The following is a 26,304-nucleotide window of genomic DNA, read 5'->3' as shown; positions in this document are numbered from 1 at the left end:
AAATGATGCCAATTAATGGCCCAATACAAGAACAAGGAAGTAAATGGACATAAGCATATTGCTACCTAAATCAACCTCCAAACAGTAGCACAGAGTGCATTGAGTTTGGCTCCCCCACCCAAAGCACTTTACATATAAGTATCAGCCATGAAACACACGTAAAACAAAAAAAATACAATTCTAATAACAGTAGATTCTGTGTTTCTGTGTTCGAATAAGGCCTTACCAGGAACAAAATTTGAGTAAATTTGTGTGATCTAGAGAGTGGAGAACCCTAACCTGCACGCAAATGCACCACAAAAGAACAAGGCAATTAAAAAAAAAAAAAAACTCATAACATATAAACACAACACTCTGCATATAAAAAAAAATGCGAAACTGGTTGTGTTTAAATGAGCTTATTTTCAACAGTTTTTTTTGCACTCTCACACTCAGCAGATGCAAAAAAAAATATCTCTGAGAGTTGACTCCCAAGTCCCAAACACAATCACATATTTAAATTCAATTCACAATCATCCAAAAATAAAATAAAAAAACCACAATCACAGAGTCACAAACATTGTAATTTATAAACGTATGGCTTATGGAGTGGAGAGAGAAAAATTAGATTATGAAATTTAAGGACAAAAAATACTTGAGAGGGCAGATCGGGATAGAGGCTGGAGGCTGCAGCGGCCGGAGAAGGTGGTGGGTTGGGCAGATCAAGCTTCAAAGCCAGGCAATTTCAGCTCTTCAATAGCCACCAAAAAGTTCTGGACATTCTCAAAGTACTGATAGGTAGGCAGTGGCTGTGATTCCCATGTGAGTTGAATTAGATTTCATAAAAAATTAAAAAAAAAATTAAAAAACCTTCCAATTAAGTTCTATTCAATGAGTCTAAAGATATTCAGGCTGCCACCAAATGGATTATTAAGTTAAAAGTTTCAATCTACACTCACATATTCTTTTCCTTCCAAAATAAAGAATGTGCACACAAGCCCTCCAAATATATTTGGCACTTATCAAAAGTTATTGATCCTTAAATTGCTTTCTAAGACATCAATAGTCTAAACATTTTGTAGCTAAAAAAGTTAGGAGAAAGTAACGCCCACACAGTGGGCTACAAATTATACTTTTTTTTTTCCCTTCTTTGGCTTTTCTTTTCGGTTTTTTTTTGGGGTGGGGGAGGAGGTGGCTTCAAAAGGCAGGTTAGGAAAATGACTAATAACATTTGGACTAAAATCATGCTATAAAGCTAAAAGATGCATTATGTGGGCTCCATTAATTGAACCTAATTTGATAAAAGTGGCACTTTGGGACCAAGCTGATTTGTTTACAGAATATATAGGAGTGCTTAGATAAAGGTAAACACAATATTGAAATGTAAAGAAAATACAATTATGAAGACAATTTATGCATGCTCAAACAATGATGTTGGGATAATGACAGAAAGTCTCTTTAATAAGCATAGACTGATCCTTAGAACTGCAATCACATACAATGGATCTAAATATTTTTGAATACAGTAAAATATGTACTATTTTTTCTAGAAGGAAAAATGTTTACAATTGGATACCTAAAAGGTTTATTTAGGTAAAGTTGCATTACCTTTTCCGGTTGGCAATTATTAAGATAGCACAAATGCTTTAATGTAATGGTTGACATAAAATTTAAATCAAATCTGGTGTAAAAGTTGTATACCAAGCATCCACCAAAACTTGCAAAAGACACTAAGTTCAAAATAGTAAACAGTTCTCCCTGACTGAATTAAGGATATAACAGTAAACTAATCAAACAAGCGATCAAGGTTTCATAAAATGCATTCAGATGATTGGACAGCACATGGATGGATTTGAAAGTGATTCCATCATGTCAAATGATATTAGAACTTCACATAATTAAGTTTCTTAAAATCCTAAGAAATCTAAAAGAATCTGAAAAATAAATTATCATAACAACATATAGTTTTAATGATAACATGGATGCATCTAACATGGAAAGAGTTCTGATCATCTAAAATGTAAAAGACCTGCATTGCTAACATTGAAAATTTTGGAATTCAAAAGCAATAATTTTTAAATAAGAGTGTAATATCATGCCCTTTACTGTAAGTTCTTGATGCTAAACAGTTTATTCTAAGGAGTGTGGTTTCGTTAAACTAACTCAAAACATTGGTAAGTTATTATATTTTTTTGGATAAATATTAGTAATTCCTAAAAAAGAGTAAAAAGGGTTGCCAACCTAGTACACAGGAAGTATTCGAAGTGTCAAAAGAAAAAACTGAATAAATATTTGCACAAATTTCTAAAAAGTCCAATCCATGAAGTGGAGAAGATTGCTTAGTAAACACTGTCCATTCAAGGCCTTGAAATTAAGTTTATAAAAATTTAACATGCACAAAACATTAAGTTCATTTGGAAAATCAGATACAGAAATATCACAAAGCATATAAAACAATGTGAAAACTGTTTTTTATTCTTGACTTGAGCAGTTACAACTTTAAAGGGAGCTATTATCTAAATATGTAATTCAAGCATAGTATAATTCACAATAACAATTTAAACAAATTAAAGTCCATTAAAAAAGTAAGAGTAAAATTACCCTGTAAGAGGGCTGGAAATCCAGTGGAGCTCCTCCCTTCTCACCACCAAATTCACCTGGAGGACCACGAGGACCTCCACGGTACCCATCATGATCTCCAAATTTTGAACCTCCTTCAAAGCGAGGTGGGCCACTAGAAATTCAAACAATTAAAAAATATTAAACACAACAGCTATATGTATGAACATATCAACTTACAAACAAAAGCAAAAGGAGCTTCATAACATAATCCAGGAAAGCAAATAGAAATACAACTCAATCAATAGGGGAAAAAAAAAAAATCAAAACCAGCAAGCCCACTAGAAATACAAATTTTTTGTAATTTAATACCAATAAAGCAAAGAAATTAAACAAACCCCCCCAACCAAACCAAATCCAAATATGTAACATTATTAATTCTTATTCTCTCTGATGCTTCCTTAAAAAAATGATGACAAAAATGAAAAGTTATAATCACTGAATTCAATGGCTCTCGATTTTTCACATTAAAAAATCAAAACTAAATATCTACATCAAAATTGGAACAATAACCCACCACAGTTTTTTGCTTAAAAAATTGAATTGAGGTTTTTGATTTCCTATTTAGCATTTCAATAAACAAAAACAACGTTAAGCACAGAAGTCAAAATTTTCTATATTATTCATTAATCTTTCATTTTCCTCAGTTTCCTAAGTGACCCAATTCACAAAAACCGAACAATAAAAAAATAAACTAAAATTGAGTAGAGAGAGATTCCTTGGAAGAGGTACTTGCAGATCTCTCTGCGATTCTTCTCTGAAATAATCTAAAAATTGAACAAAACGAAACATTAGTATATTGACACGCCTAAATACAGATCAGGTGGCCGGAAAAAGAAAACACCGAAAAAGAAAACCAAAAACATAAAGTTAAAGATAGTGAGAGAGAAAGAACCTTGGATCTGGCGGTGGCGGAAGGGGAGGCGCCACCGCTCCAAGAGAGAGGAGTGGTAGGGCTGCATCTCGTGGAATCAGCATCCTTCCTCCGCGAAACGGCGCCGTCGCATCTCAACGTTGCTGACCTCGAACGCGGCTGCCTTATCCCCCACCGAAGCGGAACCACAGCTCTAGGCGGAGACTTCAGCGAAGAAGAAGACGACGCCGCTTGTGACTGCTTCAACCGCACCAGGAAAAAAGAAAAAAAGAAAAAAAGAAAAAGAAATAAAAGAAAGCATATTGACATCGCCGCTCATCATGGAACTTAGAGAGAAGAAAAGAAAAGAATCTGAGGGTGAGGGTGAGGGTGAGGGCGTGAGGCGGCTGAAGTGAAATGTAGAAAGTAGGGTTTTTTTTCTTTTATGTTTTAAGTTGATGTATAAAACGACGTAGTTTTGTAGGAGAGAAAAAAATAAAATATTAAAAATGGTTTTAGCAATGTTCGAAACTGGGCCAAGTATTGTCACAACGTGTCTAACCACTAGACTAGCGGTACACATCTTGGAATATGTTGTACATATTTATATTTAATACATATCGGTTGGGTTGATAGAAACTTAAAAAATGAAAAATAAAACATATTCTGAAGGTTCAAACCTGGGACATGAAGGTGAAACACACACGTGCTTAACACTAAGGCAACATACATTTTATAATTGTCAATTTTCTTGCCAATCGGATGTAATTTACCCTTTGATCTTTAAACTCATCTTTTATGCCTTATTTTAAACTACGAAAACTTGAATTAAAACAATTGATTGATGACATGGCTATTAATCTTTGATCATCATGAAATTTTTTAAGCATGAAAAATATATGAAGATAATGTAATCTAACGGTAGATTTGTCAAAATTCACATCGAATTAAGAAATATAGCGTTGGGTTCAAGTTACACTAAATGTAATTCTAAAAAATATCACACCAACCAATAACTTATTGTTGAATTCATATTTTGAAAATCCAACCGTTTGATCATATTTTCTATTTTTTTTAACATGCATGTCAATTTTCATGCCAATCAGGTGTAATTTACCATTTGATCTTTAAACTCATCTTTTATGCGTTATTTTAAATTACAAAAACTTGAATTAAAACAATTGATTGATGACATGGCTATTAATCTTTGATCACCATGAAATTTTTTAAGCATGAAAAATATATGAAGATAATGTAATCTAACGGTAGATTTGTCAAAATTCACATCGAATTAAGAAATATAGCGTTGGGTTCAAGTTACACTAAATGTAACTCTAAAAAATGTCACACCAACCAATAACTTATTGTTGAATTCATATTTTGAAAATCCAACCGTTGGATCTCATTTTCTATATGTTCTTAACATGCATACCAATTTTATTGCCAATCGGATGTAATTTACCCTTTGATCTTTAAACTCATCTTTTATGCCTCATTTTAAAGTACGAAAATTTGAATTAAAACAATTGATTGATGACGTGGCTATTAATCTTTGATCACCATGAAATTTTTTAAGCATGAAAAATATATGAAGATAATGTAATCCAACGGTAGATTTGTCAAAATTCACATCAAATTAATAAATATAAGGTTGGGTTCAAGTTACACTTGACGTAACTCTAAAAAGTGTTACACCAACCAATAACTTATTGTTGAATTCATATTTTTAAAATCCAACCGTTGGATCATATTTTCTATTTGTTTTTAACATGCATGCCAATTTTCATGCCAATCGGGTGTGATTTACCATCTGATCTTTAAACTCATCTTTTATGCGTTATTTTAAATTACAAAAACTTGAATTAAAACAATTGATTGATGACATGGCTATTAATCTTTAATCATCGTGAAATTTTTTAAGCATGAAAAATATATGAAGATAATGTAATCCAACGGTAGATTTGTCAAAATTCACATCAAATTAAGAAATATAAGGTTGGGTTGAAGTTACACTTGATGTAACTCTAAAAAATGTTACACCAACCAATAACTTATTGTTGAATTAATATTTTGAAAATCCAACCGTTGGATCTCATTTTCTATATGTTCTTAATATGCATGTCAATTTTCTTGCCAATCGGATGTAATTTACCCTTTGATCTTTAAACTCATCTTTTATGCCTTATTTTAAACTACGAAAACTTGAATTAAAACAATTGATTGATGACATGGCTATTAATCTTTGATCACCATGAAATTTTTTAAGCATGAAAAATATATGAAGATAATGTAATCCAACGGTAGATTTGTCAAAATTCACATTAAATTAAGAAATATAAGGTTGGGTTCAAGTTACACTTGACGTAACTCTAAAAAATGTTACACCAACCAATAACTTATTGTTGAATTCATATTTTGAAAATCCAACCGTTGGATCATATTTTCTATTTTTTTTTAACATGCATGCCAATTTTCATGCCAATCGGGTGTAATTTACCATTTGATCTTTAAACTCATCTTTTATGCGTTATTTTAAATTACAAAAACTTGAATTAAAACAATTGATTGATGACATGACTATTAATCTTTGATTACCATGAAACTTTTTAAGCATGAAAAATATATGAAGATAATGTAATCTAACGGTAGATTTGTCAAAATTCACGTCCAATTAAGAAATATGGGGTTGGGTTGAAGTTACACTTGATGTAACTCTAAAAAATGTTACACCAACCAATAACTTATTGATGAATTCATATTTTGAAAATCCAACTGTTGGATTACATTTTCTATTTTCTCTTAACATGCATGTCTATTTTCTTGCCAGTCGGATGTAATTTACTCTTTGATCTTTAAACTCATCTTTCATGCCTTATTTTAAACTACGAAAACTTGAATTTAAACAATTGATTGATGACATGACTATTAATCTTTGATTACCATGAAACTTTTTAAGCATGAAAAATATATGAAGATAATGTAATCTAACGGTAGATTTGTCAAAATTCACGTCCAATTAAGAAATATGGGGTTGGGTTGAAGTTACACTTGATGTAACTCTAAAAAATGTTACACCAACCAATAACTTATTGATGAATTCATATTTTGAAAATCCAACTGTTGGATTACATTTTCTATTTTCTCTTAACATGCATGTCTATTTTCTTGCCAGTCGGATGTAATTTACTCTTTGATCTTTAAACTCATCTTTCATGCCTTATTTTAAACTACGAAAACTTGAATTTAAACAATTGATTGATGACATGACTATTAATCTTTGATTACCATGAAACTTTTTAAGCATGAAAAATATATGAAGATAATGTAATCTAACGGTAGATTTGTCAAAATTCACGTCCAATTAAGAAATATGGGGTTGGGTTGAAGTTACACTTGATGTAACTCTAAAAAATGTTACACCAACCAATAACTTATTGTTGAATTCATATTTTGAAAATCCAACTGTTGGATTACATTTTCTATTTTCTCTTAACATGCATGTCTATTTTCTTGCCAGTCGGATGTAATTTACCCTTTGATCTTTAAACTCATCTTTCATGCCTTATTTTAAACTACGAAAACTTGAATTTAAACAATTGATTGATGACATAGTTATTAATCTTTGATCACTGTGAAATTTTTTAAGCATGAAAAATATATGAAGATAATGTAATCCAACGGTAGATTTGTCAAAATTCACATCAAATTAAGAAATATAGGATTGGGTTCAAATTACACTTGATATAACTCTAAAAAATGTCACACAAACCAATAACTTATTGTTGACTTCATATTTTGAAAATCCAACCGTTGGATCACATTTTCTATTTGCTCTTAACATGCATGTCAATTTTCTTGCCAGTCGGATGTAATTTACCCTTTGATCTTAACTCATCTTTCATGCCTTATTTTAAACTACGAAAACTTGAATTTAAACAATTGATTGATGATATAGCTATTAATTTTGATCACCGTGAAATTTTTTAAGCATGAAAAATATATGAAGATAATGTAATCCAACGGTAGATTTGTCAAAATTCACATAAAATTAAAAAATATAGGATTGAGTTCAAGTTACACTTGATATAACTCTAAAAAATGTCACACCAACCAATAACTTATTGTTGAATTCATATTTTGAAAATCCAACCGTTGAATCACATTTTTTATTTGCTCTTAACATGCATGCCAATTTTCATGCCAATCGGGTGTAATTTACCATGTGATCTAAACTCATCTTTTATGCGTTATTTTAAATTACAAAAACTTGAATTTAAACAATTGATTGATGACATGACTATTAATCTTTGATCACCTTGAAATTTTGTATGCATGAAAAATATATGAAGATAATGTAATCTAACGGTACATTTGTCAAAATTCACATCGAATTAAGAAATATATCGTGGAGTTCTAGTTACACTTGATGTAACTCTAAAAAATGTTACACCAACTAATAACTTATTGTTGAATTTAAATTTTGAAAATCCAACCGTTGGATCACATTTTCTATATGTTTTTAACATGCATGCCAATTTTCATGCCAATCGGGTGTAATTTACTATTTGATCTTTAAATGGGAAGACGAAAAAATAGAGGGAAATTTAAATGTCTATTGCGGCGCTATATCTAAGATTAATGCCGCTAAAACAGGTCTATTGTGGCGGATCATTCACCCGCCGCTGTAGTCTGCCGCAAAATACTTGAGCTATTGCGGCGGTTCATTGACCCGCCGCTATACCTAAGTTGAGTGCCGCTAAAACAGGGCTATTGCAGCGGGTCATCAGCCCGCCGCTGTAGTACGCCGCAAAATACTAGAGCTATTGCGGCGGGCATATGGAATGCCGCAATAGATCTCATATACAGCGGCGGGCCAAAAAAGCGCCGCAATAGGCGACATATAGCGGCGGTTTTTGCACCCGCCGCAATTGCTCAGTTTTCTTGTAGTGATTGAAGGTATTTAATTCATGCTTATGGTATCTTGACAGCGGGTGTTCTCGTCATATGACAGGAGATAAATCACTGTTTAAGACACTCAAAGAGAAGGTTGGTGACTATGTGACTTTTGGTGATGGAAGTCATGCTCAAGTTCTCGGCAAAGGGACTATTGAGATACCTGGATTACCTTTATTGAAAGATGTATTATACATTAAAGGGCTGAAGGCAAATCTTTTGAACATCACTCAAATATGTGATGAGGATTTCCTTGTCCAATTCTCAAAGAAGGGATGCATAATCATCAATGAAGAAGGGATTCAAGTCTTGGAGGGAAATAGGACTATAGATAATTGCTATGGAGTAGTTCCTACGGCACCCATTTCGTGTAGAAGTACTCGTGTTGACATGTTGGAACTTTGGCATCACAGATTTGGGCATGCGAATTTCAAACAAGTAGCTAAAGTTTCTAAACTTGAAGCAGTTGAGGGACTTCCAAAGTTTGGAAAGGTGAAGAAGACTATTTGTGGTGCATGACAAATGGGAAAGCAAACAAAGGCAAGCCATCACAAGGTGAATGTGATTGCTACTTCACGGTGTTTAGAGCTACTTCATGTTGATCTAATGGGGCCTACAAGAACTGAAAGTCTAGGAGGAAAGAGGTACATTATGGTCATTGTGGATGATTACTCAAGATACACTTGGGTTGAATTTCTTAGAGAAAAATCAGAAGCATGTAAAAAGTTGGAAATCCTTTGCAAGAAACTACAAAACGAGAAAGGGGTTCCTATTGTCAAGATAAGAAGTGATCATGGGAAGGAATTTGAGAATGCAGGATTTGAGTCTTTTTGTGAAAAGAATGGAATCAAAAGAGAATTTTTAGCCCCCAAAACTTCTTAACAAATGGAGTGGTAGAGAGAAAGAATCGAGTGATTCAGGAAATGGCAAGAGTGATGCTACTAAATAAGCAAATACCTCAAAAGTTTTGGGGAGAAGCCGTGAACACCTCATGTCACATTGGCAATAGAATATTCTTCCGAGTGGAAACAAAGAAGACCGCCTATAAGATTTGGAATGGAAAGAAGTCCAGAGTAAAGTACTTCCGAGTGTTTGGAAGCAAGTGTTATATTCTAAATGATCGGGAGAACCTTAGGAAATTTGATGCAAAAAGTGATGAAGATATTTTCCTTGGGTACTCTACTACTAGCTGGGCGTATAAGGTTTTCAACAAGAGAACTAAGACAATGATGGAGTCCATCAATGTCAAGATTGATGATGCCTTAACAAAGGTAGAGATGATTGATGATGGAGAAGGGCCGAGCACCAAAGAACCCGATGTTGAGGTTGAAACTCTTGATATAGAAGTTGAAGGATTTACACTGGAAGAAGAATCAACTCCCATGAACCCAAGAATGGAAACAAGATCAATGTCTAGAACATCAAGTCCTCTCACTCCTCCGGAAGTTCATCCTCCCATCTTACGGAATGATGAAGTCTCCACATCAAAGAAGCCATCATCAAGAGTGATTAAGAACCATCCTGAGAGCAACATTATAGGGTCTCTAGATGAAGGTCTTTGCCTCAGAAAAGGAAACATCCTTTTGGCCAATCATGTAACATACCATTGCTACCTTGCTCAATTTGAGCCAAAAAGGGTAGAAGAAGCTCTCCAAGATGAGAATTGGGTTGAATCAATGCATGAAGAGCTGAATCAATTTGTGAGAAATGATGTGTGAGAACTTGCTCCAAGGCCTAAAAATGTTCGTGTCATAGGCACTAAATGGATATTCAAAAACAAAACCGATGAAGATGGAGAGATAATACGAAATAAATCTCGGTTAGTAGCTTAATGATATACTCAAGTAGAAGGAGTAGACTTTCATGAATTCTTCGCTCCTGTGGCAAGACTTGAGTCTATTCGAATTCTCATGTCCATTGCATGCACTATGAACTTCAAACTCTATCAAATGGATGTAAAACGTGCATTTCTAAATAGATACCTGAATGAAGAAGTGTTTGTTGAACAACCAAAAGGTTTTGAGGATCCTCACTTTCTTGATCATGTGTTGAGATTGAAGAAAGCCCTTTATGGCTTAAAACAAGCTCCTAGAGCTTGGTATGATCGGCTTACACATTACCTCCTAGATAGAGGATTCAAAAGGGGATATGCCGACTGGACTTTGTTTGTCAAAAATGATGAAAATTACCTCCTTGTGGCTCAAGTATATGTTGATGACATAGTGTTTGGGGCTACCATTGAAGATCGGGCTATAGAATTCTTTGAGGAGATGAAGAAAAAATTTGAGATGAGTATGGTGGGGGAACTCACATTTTTCTTGGGCCTTCAAGTCAAACAAAAGAAGAAAGGCATATTTGTTTCACAAGAAAAGTATGCTAGAAACATTGTCAAGAAGTTTGGACTAGACTCCAAAAAACATGCCTCCACTCCCATGAGCTCGTCTACTAAACTGAATGTTGATTCTTCCGGAGTGGAAGTGAGTCCTACCTTGTATAGGAGTATCATTGGGAGTCTACTCTATCTTACAGCTAGTAGACTGGACATTGCATTCAGCATTGGTGTTTGTGCTAGATATCAAGCTACTCCAAAGGAATCACACCTGACTGCGGTTAAGCGAATTATTCGATATATCAATGGAACTCCAGATTATGGTTTGTGGTATTCAAAAGACTCAAATGCTTGTGTTGCCGGGTATTCAAATGCTGACTGGGCTGGTAGTGTGGACGATCTGAAGAGTACTTCAGGAGGCTGCTTCTACCTTGGTAACAATCTTGTCTCGTGGATGAGCAAGAAACAAAATTTCGTGTCTCTCTCTATTGCTGAAGTAGAGTACATAGCCGCTGGAAGTTGCTGCACACAACTTCTTTGGATGAAGAAGTTACTCTATGACTATGGAATTCCTCAAGAGACAATGTGTGTCTTCTGTGATAACACCAGTCCCATCAATCTTTCTAAGAACCCGGTCCAACATTCAAAATCTAAACACAAAGAGATACGTTACCATTTCATTCGAGATTTGGTAGAAGAAAGAGTTGTGTGTCTTGAATTCATACACACAGACAATCAAAAGGCGGACATCTTCACCAAGCCTCTCGATGGTCTATGGTTTGAATTGCTCCATAAGACCATTGGTGTTGGTACAATTCCTTGAATCTCTTGTGTGATGTGTGCTTCACCTATTTATATTGTGTTATTTTGTTTGTTGGGGCACACACTATTTTGTTGGCTATATGTATATCATGATTCTGTTGATTGTTAATTGCTTTGTTTGCTTTTGTTATTTTTACATTGTTGCTTTTGATCAATCTTTTTCTTCTTCTGTGTCAAAAATCCAAAAAACACATAAAAAGTAGAAAATCAAAAAGTTTGATCGACATTGTTGAGTTTTGTCTCAAAACTTGTTTTGCCTTGTTCTTTTGTACTAATGGCTTTGTGTATTTACAAGTGTAGCTTGTTCCTTTGCACTCTTATTACTGTGGAAGAAATCTTGAAATTTATGTGACTGTTGTAAATAGATCTTCAAACTTGTCATGAATGATTAGTGAATGGTTATGTTGATCTTGAAACATGCATAGACTTGTGCCTATATATCTTCCCACTCTTTATTTTTTTATTTTTTTGTTTTTTGCTAAAAAGAGCTCACCAAATGTAAATCTCCAAATGAAAAGAGATATTGAGCTGTAAAAACCTGTCGCACATACTAGTATTCAACTAGGAAAAAGGGAAAACGACCAAAAATAAAGTGTATGTTTATTCAAAAAGCCGAAGGCTATCTCATCAAGGTGAAATATCAAATATCACTCTCACAATGAGAGGTGATTGTTTTAAAAGGATCGAAAAGATCAAAGGTTATGATTGAAAGTAGAGTCAAATATAAAGCTCCAAATTATGTAATCAAGTCTTGTGGGAGGTCATATATGCATACTTCTATAATTGAGATGGGTCACATGATCTAGTGCTAATTGTGTATGCCTTGGTTGAATTAATCATTGAAACTTCACATTAGACTAAGGACTATCTCATTGTTGATATCCACACACAACACATAAGTTTATGTTCAATGAATGCCATATTCATTTGTGTGATTGTACTTGATAAAATGTGTTTTCACATGCTCAATCTTTGTTGATTCAAACACAAAAAGATTTTTGAGTGTTTTAGTTGTTTTTGGAAAGTATTTTGTTCTCTCAAAAACTGAAAATTTCAAAAAAACAGTGTTGCCCTGTTTTGGCGACTCAATCGCGGGCCAGTCAAGTCGCATGCCACAATCGCGAGCTCGCGGGTCAGTTTTGGCGACTTGTTCACGAGTGGAAGGTCCAATCGCGAGGGGTACACAGAGATTTTCGCGGCTTAGCTCGCGACTCCCTCGTGAGTGAGACTTCCAATCGCGAAAAACACTTAGCAAATTTTTCAAAACTTTTGACTTGACGTGTTTTGGCCGGTGAAACTGGCGACTGTCTGGCAACTTTCCTCAGTCGCGAAAATCACGTGGTTTGCAAAAATAAGCTCTTTTTCAACACTGTTCTCAAAAAGAGTCTTAATTTGTTTTTCTTGCATCCTGTGACTGTTCATTTTCTGGTCTCACTTTCAATATTTCAACACCACCGTGGTTAACTCCAAAATCTTCCACTATTTTGTCACCATTTTCTCAATTTTCAAGGAAAGGTATGGGTTTTGTCCTCTACTCTTTATCTTTCACAGTTATTGCCTTTTCCTTATGGATTTTGTGCTCTCTATGATATTTGTATATCTCTTGACTGTGTTTGGGTATCTGATTGTCTGGTGTCTTCATTGTGTGTTTTTCGGTGATTATATTCTGATCTACTCTATATTGTGACAACATTGGGTCATTATTGTCTCTTATTGTCATTTTCTGGACATTCCCATCTAGTTTTTAGGGTTTTCTTCATTATCCATATTTTGAAACTAACCTATAGCTAATAATGTCACTTGGATTGTGTTCTTTCCTTTCCTCTATTACATGATGCAGACTGGAAATGTCTCCATTCAAGAAAGCAGCTGTGAAAGGAGGTAGTTCCAAAGGAAAGGAACCTGTCATTGATGTCGAGGACTACTCATCTAAAACAAAAAGAACTCATTCCCCATCAGGGGTGTTCGATCCCAACAAGTTTAGATCCTATGTTGCCTTTTAGACTCATGAGAATTATTTCCGGAATGCTACACCATTACTGGAAAGACCTGTTGATCAATCCTCACTTCATGACACTGACAATCCAAAATGGTTTGCCCACAAGGATTGGAATTACCTTTTCTCCGATCTGGATGAAACTTATGAGAATTTGGTAAAAGAATTTTATGCCAATGCAATTGTGGATGGCGAAGAACTCAAGTGCTGGGTTAGGAGAAATTTTTTTTCAGTCTCTCCTGCATATTTGGCAGAGATCCTTCACATCAACCGGCCAATGCTTAAAAACTCATCGGTTTATGATGATCTATGTCCAAATGAGGAACTACTTAAGGATGGTCTTGGACAAGACTTGGAATTCTCATCCAATAGAAACTCAGTCAGCGTTTCCTCTCTTCCTCCGAAACTGAGAGTGCTTACAATAGTGATGTTTCACAACTTGTACCCCTTATCCAGCACTGGGTATATGAACCTCGGACGTGCCTTGTTTCTTCATGACCTAATCTCTGATGTAGAGATTGACATCTGTGCTCATATCTTTCACGTTCTCCGCAAAATGGTTCTACGAACTGAGTCACGAATATTTGTTCCTTTTTACTGTCTCATTTCTAGGATCTTGAAGCTCAAAGGAATTCACCCATCAGCAGATGAATCTTCCTGCACAAAACCGAGTCCAATCAACATGCGTACATTCAACACAAGCATTGGTCATGGTCGAAAGAGAGTCAAACCGGAAACTTCCACATCTCACAGTGGTTTTAGCATATTCTCCCTTGATGAAAAACTCGACAATATTGTGACATCTGTCCACGAGTTGAATACCAAGATGTCCAGACTCACATCTATTTTACACCATCACAGCACTCGGTGGGATATGAAGTTTACCTTCCTCCAAATTCAATTGGATCAGATTCAGAGGAAGTTAGAAGAAGATATGTAGCTATTCCATGACAAAAAGGGGGAGATGATGTCATAAGGGGAATACAATGAAAGGGGGAGTGATAGCTTGATCAAAGAGGGAGAAAACTATCTAAGGGGGAGATTTCAGCAAGCAGTTTAAATGTCTTACTTTAAGTTGTTATTCAGCTTTTTTTATGTTTTGTACCCATGTTGCTTTTGTAAGCTTTTAGGGTTTATTTTCATTATTTGTAGGCTTTATGGTATGTACCATGCTTTATGCAGCCTTATGCTTTATTAAATCAGTACTTCTAACTAAATGTCATGCATTTTCTTGTTAAGTACTGTCACTCTTGTGCCCTTGTAGGATTGTTCCTAGATGCATATACTTAGTGTATTATGCATTGGTTGAGTGTTGGGCATGCAAGTGACTTGCATTGAGCTTGTTAGCTTGTATGTTCAAGTGTTCATTCCAAGTGTGAATGAGTATTGTGGTCACTACCTTGTAGTGATTGCTTGTTTGATCAAGCCATGGTTTGTTTCTTAACTCCATCTTTACTTGATCACATCATGCTTGCTTCATATGCATTTCATGCTTTTCTGCATACAATGATCATGGTATATTGTTGTGTTTCAGGAGATTCATGTTCATATGATTCAAGAGCTTCACAGTTTCTAGAGTTAGGTGTGAGTGAGTTATGTTCAACTGTTCCCAACTCACATGTTAAGTCTAGAGTCTGTTTTAGGGTTTTGTCACGGAATAGCCAAAGGGGGAGATTGCAAGGTTGAATTTAATCAACCATCTTGTTGGCTTTATTCCGTGCCGAATTTGCTTGTATTTAAGCAATTAGTAACCCTGTATTTAGGTAGGATTTTTGTAAGGGTAGTGAGTGAGATAGTGTGAAGAACTGCTTAAGAGTGTGCAAGAAAAACAGAGACTCATAACTGGATCTCGCGGGTGACTCACAACTGGATCTCGCGGGTGACTCACGGCTAAATGCCGCCAGAAGCTGCACACGTGTCAGGCATGCTAGAAGTTGAAGCGTCATGCTAACTAGAGCACTACAGGACAAAATAGGACAACTGGCCGTTCAGTTATCTCGCGGCTGGATCTCGCGACTTAGTCAAGTCGCGAGCCAGCCCTGTTTTGAAAAATCTGACTCTTCACATTCCATTCTCACCCCAATATAAATACCTCTTATACTCACGAAAGAAAAAGAGCTTCTAGAGAGAATTTTGAGAGAGAAACCCTAGAGAAAACTAAGATTGATTCATCCATAATCTTCACATAAGAGACTCTTCAAATTCCTCTACTCTCTACCTCTCCATTGTTAAATCCTTAAGAGACATTTTTACCAAAACCTTTTCTCACCATATCCATTACTGTGAGAGGGCTGTTTGGTGTTCTGGGAAGCAGTTAGGAAGGAACCAATTTCACATTGGTTGATGCTATTGTCAAGTAGCAGAATCTGGGAAGTTAGAAAAGAAATAGGTTCGGCGCAACCTCGTTGGAGCAAGAAGCTTGGAGGGCTTAGGTACACTAGGTAGATTAGGCTTGGAGGGTCTATTGCTATTCATGTATCCCAACTATATTTTCTAGTGGATTACTTACTGCTTGGAGGGCGGCGGAGAGATTTTACGCCGAGGGTTTCGGTTTCCTTTTCGATAACACATCGTTGTGTTGTCCTTGTGTTTGCATCTCTCTTCCCTCAATCTTTGCCTTTTATTTTCTGCTGTGGATGTGATTTTAATTGGCTTAGATTGTTTACCAATTTTGTTTATAGCTTGTGTTTATTTTCCGCACTCTTATTGTTTGTCATAAAGCTTGAATTGGTATTTTTGTTATTGGGGGTCTAAACGTTCAAGGGTGTTTTATACACTATTTGAACTTTCAAGATTCGTAATCAATTTTTTGAGTGGAGAGTAAGTAAACTATGCGTTTATTGAGGGGAATGAGATTAAAGCCTATGACCTAAAAGTTTCCATGACGGTAAACCCACCTAATTGATTGGAGATCCTAAGATCTAGGTCTTTAAAGGACAAAAAAATTGTAGACACTAGTTTTATCACTAAGGAGATAACCATCTCCCACCCATTCCTATGATGAAATAGTGATACATATTAGCGATGATCAAGCTAAGCTTTGCTTTTAATATTCTTATATCTTGGGAATCCAAGTGGAATATAGTAGGATATTTTTAATAAGAGTCACCTATATGAGTGTAAAGTGGGCTGCTTCCATGAGAATTTAAAGGCTGAATTCTTTTTGATAGGCTAAGAATGTACTGACTTCTTGTGATAAATTAATTGATTAATTAGCCAAATTTATTAATTAATCAAATTAACATGCAAGATGCATGGTAGCACAAACAAATCACCAATTAAACTAAGTATGCAGCGAAAATTAAATTGACACGGTGATTTGATTACGAATAGGGAAAACCTACACGGCAAAAACCCTATTGGGTGATTTTAAGGTTACCACTCCTATTAATCCACTATTATCAAAACAAGCGGTTACAAGTAAAGGAATCCCAGTACCTTATACCAACCTATAATTGAACCTTTACTCCAATATCCAATTAGACTTATTCTGTAGTGACAATCTCTCCTTTCAATGCACGGCTCCCAGTATGTGACTAACTAATTGCGCGGATCCTAGTACGCGACTTGATCACCAACTTAAGAAGGATGTTGGTTGCAAAATTCTTCTGTTCTTCACACGATGAAGATCATGAAGTTGCTTGATCACAAAACCCTATGGTGTACAAACACAGTAGCTTTTTCAAGAGAAAGAAGAACTAGGGCAAATTAGGTTTCCGGTCACACTTTTATTCACACTTGTGGAATTATGTTCTTGTGTAACTGTGTGTAATCTTTTACGACCCTTAAAATAATTCTTATATATGTTTAGGGTTATGAGAAAAGAAAGGCTAAACATACGTTCATAGATTGAATGAAAATCAGCTTTGAAAAACTGAACTTCATAAATCTCAACAGATACCCTATCTGTCGAGTAGCTGTCGAGCCTCAGGCTGAAACAACTCTCTTAAACTTTGATAGATACTAGCTGTTGAGCTAGCTGTCGAGATTTAATGAACAACACTTCTTCACTTTATTCTTGGATAGACTTGCATGGTTTTGACACTTGAACTTGAAACCTTGTTTCTTGAATCATTAAATACATCCTAGATCTACCCAAATATAAGTAAAGTGCGTTTTGTCAAAGGATTATCCAATTACATAAAATAGTGACATATGTTCTAACATTGAATCACATATGTCCTAACACTCTTGAGCACTTAATTAAAATATTGAGATATGTTTAGGGTCAAAATGAACACAACCACATGAATGAATTGTGTTCGAAAAGGAGCTAAGTGAATTCTATTATCTTGGTATACACAAATGGAAGAAAAGTTTAAGACAACATGTTCATTGGTTAGCCAGTATATCGAATAGCCTTTCATAAAGGAAGGTTCAAAGCAAAAACTACCTCTCGATATAGTAAGTTTTCTTCTACTCTCTGTGTGTCTACATTATCATTTGCATTGTGCTTTGTCAATTTTCATTCATGTGGGGGATTGTTAGAAAAATATTATGAATTAAATAAGAAATTGACTCCTAATGTGTCCACGTGAACATGTTATTAAAGTGGTGAAAATTTTTGAGTCTCATGTAGGAAAGAAAAAAGATAATATATGAGTTTATATGCCATGTACTTGAGATTAGGTTGGGCTTAGGTATGTGTGGACTGGATCCCCTTGTCCAAATAATAATATTTTATTATTTTATTTTTTGAGTTAGTAAGTCTATGCATAGCAGCTTTTCTGGAACAATGTGTTTGTTCATTAATGTACATATTTATAGTCACTCATTTATAGAAAATGCTTTTTATGAGAAAACTTTCTCAAAGAAATTTTTTTGTTCATACATTATATAGAGTCATAGAGAGAGAAAGAGACATAGTTCAATTCACTGAGTATAGAGATTGCAGTGCTTCTTCTACGTGCTGTGATTGTTTTATCCTGGAGGCAAACGTCCGTGAGTCTCTAAGCACCACTAGATGTGTGAAGGGAAAAATATGCTTTAAGAAGATTATGTCAAATACAAGACTTGATCAGTTCTACATATTTATCCTTCATGGATTTGGTTTGTGAGTTATTTAATTAGTTTACAAATTGCGTTTTACTTTTATATATTGAATTAATTTGTGTTCTTGTTTATACTTTATGATTAAATCAGTATGTTATTCTTGTTTACATTATCACAAAAGTAGATTATTTATGCAAGTTATACAACAATAAGATGGTGCATTTGTAATTATGATTTATGGCCAACATGGCATTCTTCAGCAATTATGTTAATGGAATCCAGCCATTTAACAGAACGTGCATCTATAACAAGAATGGATACCCATGATCCCTGTTTAAAGGCTTTGGAATGATAACATAAGTTATTAGGACAAGCTAATCATACTTCTTCAATCAGAGATATGTGGATGAAAAGAATTCCAACATAGGAAGAATTTTCATTTGTAACCAGTAAGTCAAAAGAGTCAGGAACTAAGATTTTTTTTTGAGGGGGAGACAGGAACTAAGATGGCTACTTGTAAAGAAAAGAGTTCACTGTGACATATCAAGAACCACCAAAAAAAAAAAAAACCTGGTGAAGAATTAAACATAATGTTGCCTCAACTTCTCTGAAGTCGACAGCACATTCAAAAAGCAGTAATTCAAGCATATAGGGCAAGCACATTGCTCGATAAGATTGATCTCTTCAAGGAATGAAACAATGTGCAACAACAGATCAAGGGAAGATAATTATATATTTGAGGGATAAGAAACTATATATTATTCTTATAATGCCAATATGCGCGTTTATCACATAACAACACAGAACCTAAGCAGATAGATAAGAAGATACTTAGAGTGCGTTTGGATTGGGCGTTTTCTGCCCAATCCTGCGTTTGCGTTTTTCCGTTTTGCTTTTTTTTTTTTTTTTTTTTTTTTTTTTTTTTTTTTTTTCACGCGTTTTGGGTGTTGCGGCTACTGTTCATGCACTGTTCAATGAACAGTAGCCGCAAACTTTGACTTTTCAAAATTTTTTGACCAATCACAGCACATCGTACTGTTCACGGACCCACAAATTTCACTTTTCAGCAACTTTTTCATTAAAAATGGGTCCCACGATACTATTCACACATTTAAAAATTATTTCGCTACAGTGTTTTTCAGTTTTCAGTTTCAGTTTTCAGTTTTCAGCTGTATCCAAACGCACCCTTAGAGACTCCCTCACCGAGATTCATCTCATACGTCGAGTATGGCCTCAGCATCAGAAGCCATTGCCTGAATTAGTGGAATTGATGCCTTATATGGCCCCCCCATTTTCCTCCTAGAATGTTGACATCGGAGAATTATCAATCTATGAAATTTAGTCCATGACATAACAATGTTTAGAAAAAATTCGCAGCTTACCTTGTACTTGTCCATAGTTATAAACTCAACATGTTTTTCTTTCCTAAGGGGTGATTGAAGCCAAATTAGATATTCCCACAAGTTCAAGAACACCTAACACCTGCCAGTTTTGCCCCACCCCAAATGGTTGAAAGGAGATATATTTAGAGTTAACAGAAGGAATAAGGAAGCAAAAACCATAATGATTCTTACTTTTTGGCTTTTTATTTATTTATTTTATTTTTTATTTTTATTATTAAAAAAATACAATGTATGCAATTTATTTCAAAAGATTTAGAAGTTTCTGACTGAATTCTTTCAATGAACTATGACTAATTTAAAATTTTCTAATCATTCAAGAGAAAAAAAAAAGAATTATCATATTTGTTACTCTTTAATCGACTAAAAAGATTTGACATTGAAATGACACTGGACTCCTTGCTCTAGAAGAACAAATTCATTCTTCTCTACAATTTCAGCTTGATCAAATACATTGCTTCATCAGAGAAAAAGAGAAAAGTATCCATATCTAACTTGTGAGAGGCTTAAATGAAATGGTAATAAGCATGCAGAAGAATATCCAAGAAATATGACATATCATAAATTATTGAAACGGAAGTTCTGCACTCGGTAACAATACGTTTCTAAAGTTTGACATTCTGTAATTCAGGAAGTCCTAAACATTTCTCAACATTCAAATCCTTCTCTACTGTTTTTTGATGAATCAAATCTCTCTCTACCTTTACTAGGACTAGGGGTGGCAATTCGTGTTCGTGTGTCGGGTTCGTGTCGAGTTGAGTTGGGAGTATTACGTTATATGGGTCAACAAAAACCCGACCTGTTTAGTAAATGAGTTAGGATTCCTCAACCCTAACATGACTTGTTTATTAAATGGGTAACTGGACACGACACATTTAACCCGTTTAATTAGCAGGTCATGTTAGGATTGACACAAATGACCTATTTATTAACTTGTTTAATTAATGGGTCATAAATAACCATAATAATCTGTTTGATTAATAGGTCATACCTAACCCGAATAACCTATTATCAATTCCCATATATTTCTTTCTCCAAGAAAAAAAAAAAATCTCATATATCTAAAATTATATTATTAGCATAAATCAAGTAATAAACATTCAATTACAACTTACAGTCATAAATCTAGTAATAAAAACAAAAGCAAATAATTCATTTCTTCCTTCGAAATCAAATTACTAGTCCAAAAGGTTCCAATCCATACTATCAAATTCAATAATATGTCAAAGTTCCATAATTAAAAAAAAAAAAAAAATTATTACATGGCATCAAAGTGCCATATTAAAAACTAAATAATTACATGGCATAAATACACATGATGGCAAAATTTAAGTCCAACCATCCAAGTGCCAGATCAAAAACTAAAAGACATCCAAATTAAGAGACTGGATTAGAAGAGATTGAGGTTTTCATTGAAGAGGTGTCTTCCTTGTGCTCATCCTTATTGATATTTATGTTTTCATTATATCTTCAACATACATTCAAATTACGCTTCAAATTTCCAGTACCATTGTCACGCCTTGAACCCAAGTAAGAGATAGGCACGTGACAATAGCCACATGCTTATAAGGTTTACACCCTACAAGTGTGAATGGCCTTCATAATAACTAAAAAAATTATCCTCAAAGAAAATTTCATCAATAAATCCAAAAATATCTTCAATAATACAATTCTCAAAGGATTTCCAAAATAATAATCTTCCAACATCACAAAGAAAAAAAACTAAATCTTTTAAGACTAAAATCTAAGCAAAATACAATATTAAACATAAAAGTCCAAATCTTATTCCAATGATTCCTAAACTTCACTCATACGAACATCCCAGCAGAAGCCCAAACACATGCTACTCTTCTTGATCAGAATCTGAAATGGGAAAGAGAGGGATGAGTTGACAACTCAATAAGTGTCCAAAATCCTAATAAGTTCTATCAAGCAAATAGATCCGTAAATTAATAAGTTGTACATAAATTGAATATTTTAATCTCACAAATATATCATAGATGGATTAGAAAATAATCAGTTTTTCATATATCAAAGCTATAATTTACAATAGGTTCCAAAAACATATAAGCAATTTTAAGAACTTAAAACAGTTCAAATATTCAAATATAATTCATATTCTTAATAATCTTTATGACTATGGTCACGTTATATCCCTGTGATTGGACATCAGATTCAGAAACACGATATGACTTGTCAGACTTCATTGACTTTCCTATTCACCTCTACCAAAACCAATAAACAAATAATAAGAAAGAAAGAAGTTGAGCGCTGCTTTTGTTTTCTCGTTGTTGTTGTTGTTGTTTTTTATTTATTTATTTATTTTTATTTTTATTTTTATTATTTATTTATTTATATATAAAAGCATGTGAATCTATGTCAGACCTCAAAGCAATTTGCAGCTTCTATCTATGCTTAACGCAACAAAGGGTATAGAAAAAGGTTGAATTACCGAGCATAGAAAAATCTACAAGCACCTAGCATCAAGTTTACTAAAAATATAAGGGGAAAATGGGTTTTTGCACTTATTTTTTTAAAATATTCAATAAATTGTCCCTGTTTTGAGATTATTAAGCATTGTGTCCCTATTTTGAAACTCGATAAAAAAATCAAGTTTTCCATATAACTCGATTTAAAAAAAATCGAGTTTCCTATAGAACTCGATTTTATGATTATCGAGTTCTAGGTAAGTTTTTGCCACGCTGGAGGAGCACCCATTAGATGATTAATACTTACTTAGAACTCGATTTTTTAAGAATCGAGTTTCATTGAAACTCGATTTTAGAAAATCTAGTTACATTGAAACTCGATTTTTTAGAAAATCGAGTTTCAAAACAAGAACATAGTGCATAATAGTTTCAAAATAGGGACATTGTGCTAGATATTTTAAAAAATAAGGGCAAAAGTCCATTTTCCCCAAAAATATAAATCTAAACCTTTCTTCATTTGCATCATCAAAACTCTTTGAATACTTAAATAGTTTCACTACTAGCCAAAATACCCACATAAAAAAAAATAAAAAAAAAAAACAAAAAAAAAAACTCTAATTCCAAATAAAGCTTATATTTGACAAAGAATGAGATTCTTAGGCTCTTACCTCAATTGTGAGGTCAATCCTTCTCTACTTGAGTATTTCGGGTAGTCTCCTCTCTCAAAATATTTATCATTATACATTGACTTAATTAGCTTATATGTAGATAGGGTTTTAACCTTATTTTCTAAAAACCCCCTTAGTAATATTAATTATAAAATTAACCCCACAACAAGATTTACTTAAATACCCCACCTTTTTAAGTCTCTCTCTCTCTCTCTCTTTTGTTTTTGTTTTTTGTTTTGTTTTGTTTTTTTTGTTTGTTTTTTTTTTTTTGTTTTTTTGTTTTTTTTTTTTTAGGTATTACAACCATATACTCCAATAGCACTATATTCCTTTCCACACTTTTTGCATTTACAAGTAGGTTTTTCTCCATCTTTTGTAGGAAGCATTTGAAAGAAATGCCAAACACTTGAAGTCCTCCTCCTTTTGTTGTCTTTGTTATTTGTCTTAGTCTTAGTCTTAGACTTCTTTGGCAGAGGAAGTTCTGCCAATTCATCTTTTAAGTCAATGTCCTCACCTTCATACTTAGTGTCAATAAGCTACATCTCATCATTTTCCATCTAGAAAAATTTAAAGAGAAATTATTAAGCAGAAAATTAGTAATTCTAAGATGACAGAAACAAATAAACTTGAAAAGAAATCAAAAAGCACGACAAATAATTTTAAAATCAACAAAAAAAAAAAAATCTATTATTAGTACTAAATAGTTAACAGTATAGTGATTAACACAAAAAAACCAAACGGATCTTCAATTATTTTATTTTATAAGGACAGAAACAAAAAGACTAGAAAAGGAATCATAGACATAGTTCAAGACCCAATTAGTAATATTAATTATAAAATTGACCCCACAAAAAGATTTACTTAAATATCCCACCTTTTTAAGTCTCTCTCTCTCTCTTTATTTTTTTATTTTTAATTTTTTTTTTCAAGTTATTACAACCATATACTCCAATAGCAATATATTCCTTTCCATACTTTTTGCATTTGCAAGTAGGCTTTTCTCCATCTTTTGTAGGAAACATCTGAAAGAAATGTCAAACACTTGAAGTCCTCCTACTTTTGTTGTCTTTGTTATTTATCTTAGTATCCGTTTGGATATTGCTGAAATGCAGTGTGTCTGCGTTTCCCACTTTTTTTTTTCATTGAGAAGCGCGTTTTAGTGCTTTCTAGTGGGTCCCGTGCATTGTTCACAGGACCCACAAACTTTTTTTTTTCAATAAAACTTTCATTAAAAATGGGTCCCACAGTACTATTCACACATTTAAAAATTATTTTGCTACAGTGTTTTCAGTTTTTAGCAAAATAAGTGGTATCCAAACGGACCCTTAGTCTTAGACTTAGACTTCTTGGCAGAGGAAGTTCATCAGGTTCATCAAGTTCATTTTTTAAGTCAATGTCTTCACCTTTATACTTAGTGTCAATAAGCTACATCTCATCATTTTCTATCTAGAAAAATTTAAAGAGAAATTATTAAGTAGAAAATTATGTTATGTTTGGTAATAGTTTTTATTTTCTATTTTCAAAAGCTTGTTTTTGGGAATATAAAGAAAAAACAATTTTCTTGTATTTTTGAAATAAAAAACATGTTTGGTTAGTTGAAATAAAAAAAGATAGTTTTTTGAAGAAAAAAAATAAAAAATACTAAAATATGTTGTTACTAGGATTTGAACTCTAATATTAACTCATTAAATGAGACAGATTAATTAAATTAAATGCGTGTTTTCATTGACTTATGAAAATTAAAAACTGAAAACAGTCTTTTGCATGTTTTTAGTTTCCTTTACAAATTGAGTTTTGAGAACAATTTTTGTTTTCTGTCCATTTTGGGTCGCCAAACAAGTTTTTTAATCTCAAAAATAGAAAATTGTTTTTGGAAACAGAAAATAAGGGGAAAAAACAATTATCAAACATATCCTTAGTAATTCTAAGATGACAGAAACAAATAAACTTGAAAAGAAATCATAAAGTACGACAAATAATTTTAAAATCAACAAAAAAAAAAAAAAAAAATCTATTATTAGTACTAAATAGTTAACAAAATAGTGATTAACACAAAAAAAAAAAAAAAAACCCCAAACGTCTTCAATTATTTTATTTTATGAGGATAGAAACAAAAAGACTAGAAATGGAATCATAGACATAGAGCAAGACCCAATTATTTTAAAATCAACATTAAAAAAAGAAAGATCTATTATTAGTACTAAACAACCAACATGATAGTGATTAACACAAAAAAGTTTATTTCATAAAAACAAAACAAAGATATGTTAAAGTTTGAAATGTGGCAGGTATTCATCTAAAAAAACAAGTGAAAGTCATGTGATGAGAAACAAGTGTGTGGCTGTGGAATTTAAAAAAAATAAAAAAAAATATCTCATTCTCTAATATCTTCCCTAAGCAAATAACACAAACACACCACAACTCTCTTTAGTCTTTTCAGTCCATCTCTCTCCCCGCCTCTCTGTCTCTTTTTTGTTTTTCCTTTATGAGAATCTCACTTCCTAGTCTCTCTTACAAAAAAAATAGATCTAAGTAAATCTCCCCTCCAATTTCAGTTCTCTTCCTAAGCAAGTTGATCTCGCAATGATAGATCTAACATCTAAGGCTTGAGCTTTTGGCAATGACAGAACCGGTCACTCTATTTTTTTGAACTAAAATAATTCATGATTTTCAACTTGGAAAAGTAACAATTTTTTTTTGCAAAAGTGGTGTGTGTAAAATTGTAAATGAGTGTGAGAAATAGACATTGTTCATATACCTTGCTAGTGGATTCGTTAGTTGAAAGCTGAAGAAAGAGGTGAACTAGTGAAGCTGTGAACCCGTGAAGGAGAAGAGAGAATAGAGGGATAGCTATGGTTTTGAGGAGAAGAGATAGTAGAGGAGGTAGCTAGGGATTTGAAGAGAAGATAGAGTAGAGGGTTAAGAGACATGGGGATGGTTAGAGTTTTGATTTTAAATAATGTAGAATCTGTAGAGAAGAAAGAGGGGCGATTGAGGTTTTGAGGAGAAGAAGAGGAGTTAGAGAGTCAAGGCTGATGATAAAAACGAAGAGACAAAGAGTGAGAGAGGCGTGACTGAGATCTGGCAGTGAATAGGGAAGACATGAGTGTGGAGTATGGTCTTTGGGCGTGGCGCACAAGTTCCTTCCATATAGGGATGCGTGAGTGGAGAATACGTAAAAGTTTGTGGGACCTAGTTACTCAACCGTTGGTAGGACCATTCGTCTGTCGGTATGAATATAGAGGATAAGACGTGACCATCCGT

The 26,304-nt window shown here is 33.8% G+C and overlaps 1 long non-coding RNA gene and 1 pseudogene across 1 annotated transcript; both read right to left on the bottom strand.

The window, feature by feature from the left end:
* The window catches only part of LOC115981064, a 36,592-nt pseudogene that overhangs the window by 7,251 nt on the left and 3,037 nt on the right, over nt 1–26,304 (bottom strand).
* Nucleotides 77–3,262, bottom strand: LOC115982973. Its single transcript, XR_004089799.1, has 3 exons — nt 2,581–3,262; nt 635–788; nt 77–279 (listed from the first exon to the last, which is right to left on the bottom strand). It is a non-coding gene; the product is annotated as an uncharacterized LOC115982973 (long non-coding RNA).

This window comes from Quercus lobata, chromosome 3 (genome assembly GCF_001633185.2).
Source record: "Quercus lobata isolate SW786 chromosome 3, ValleyOak3.0 Primary Assembly, whole genome shotgun sequence".
NCBI lineage: Eukaryota > Viridiplantae > Streptophyta > Magnoliopsida > Fagales > Fagaceae > Quercus > Quercus lobata.
This window is presented reverse-complemented; position numbering and strand designations above follow the sequence as displayed.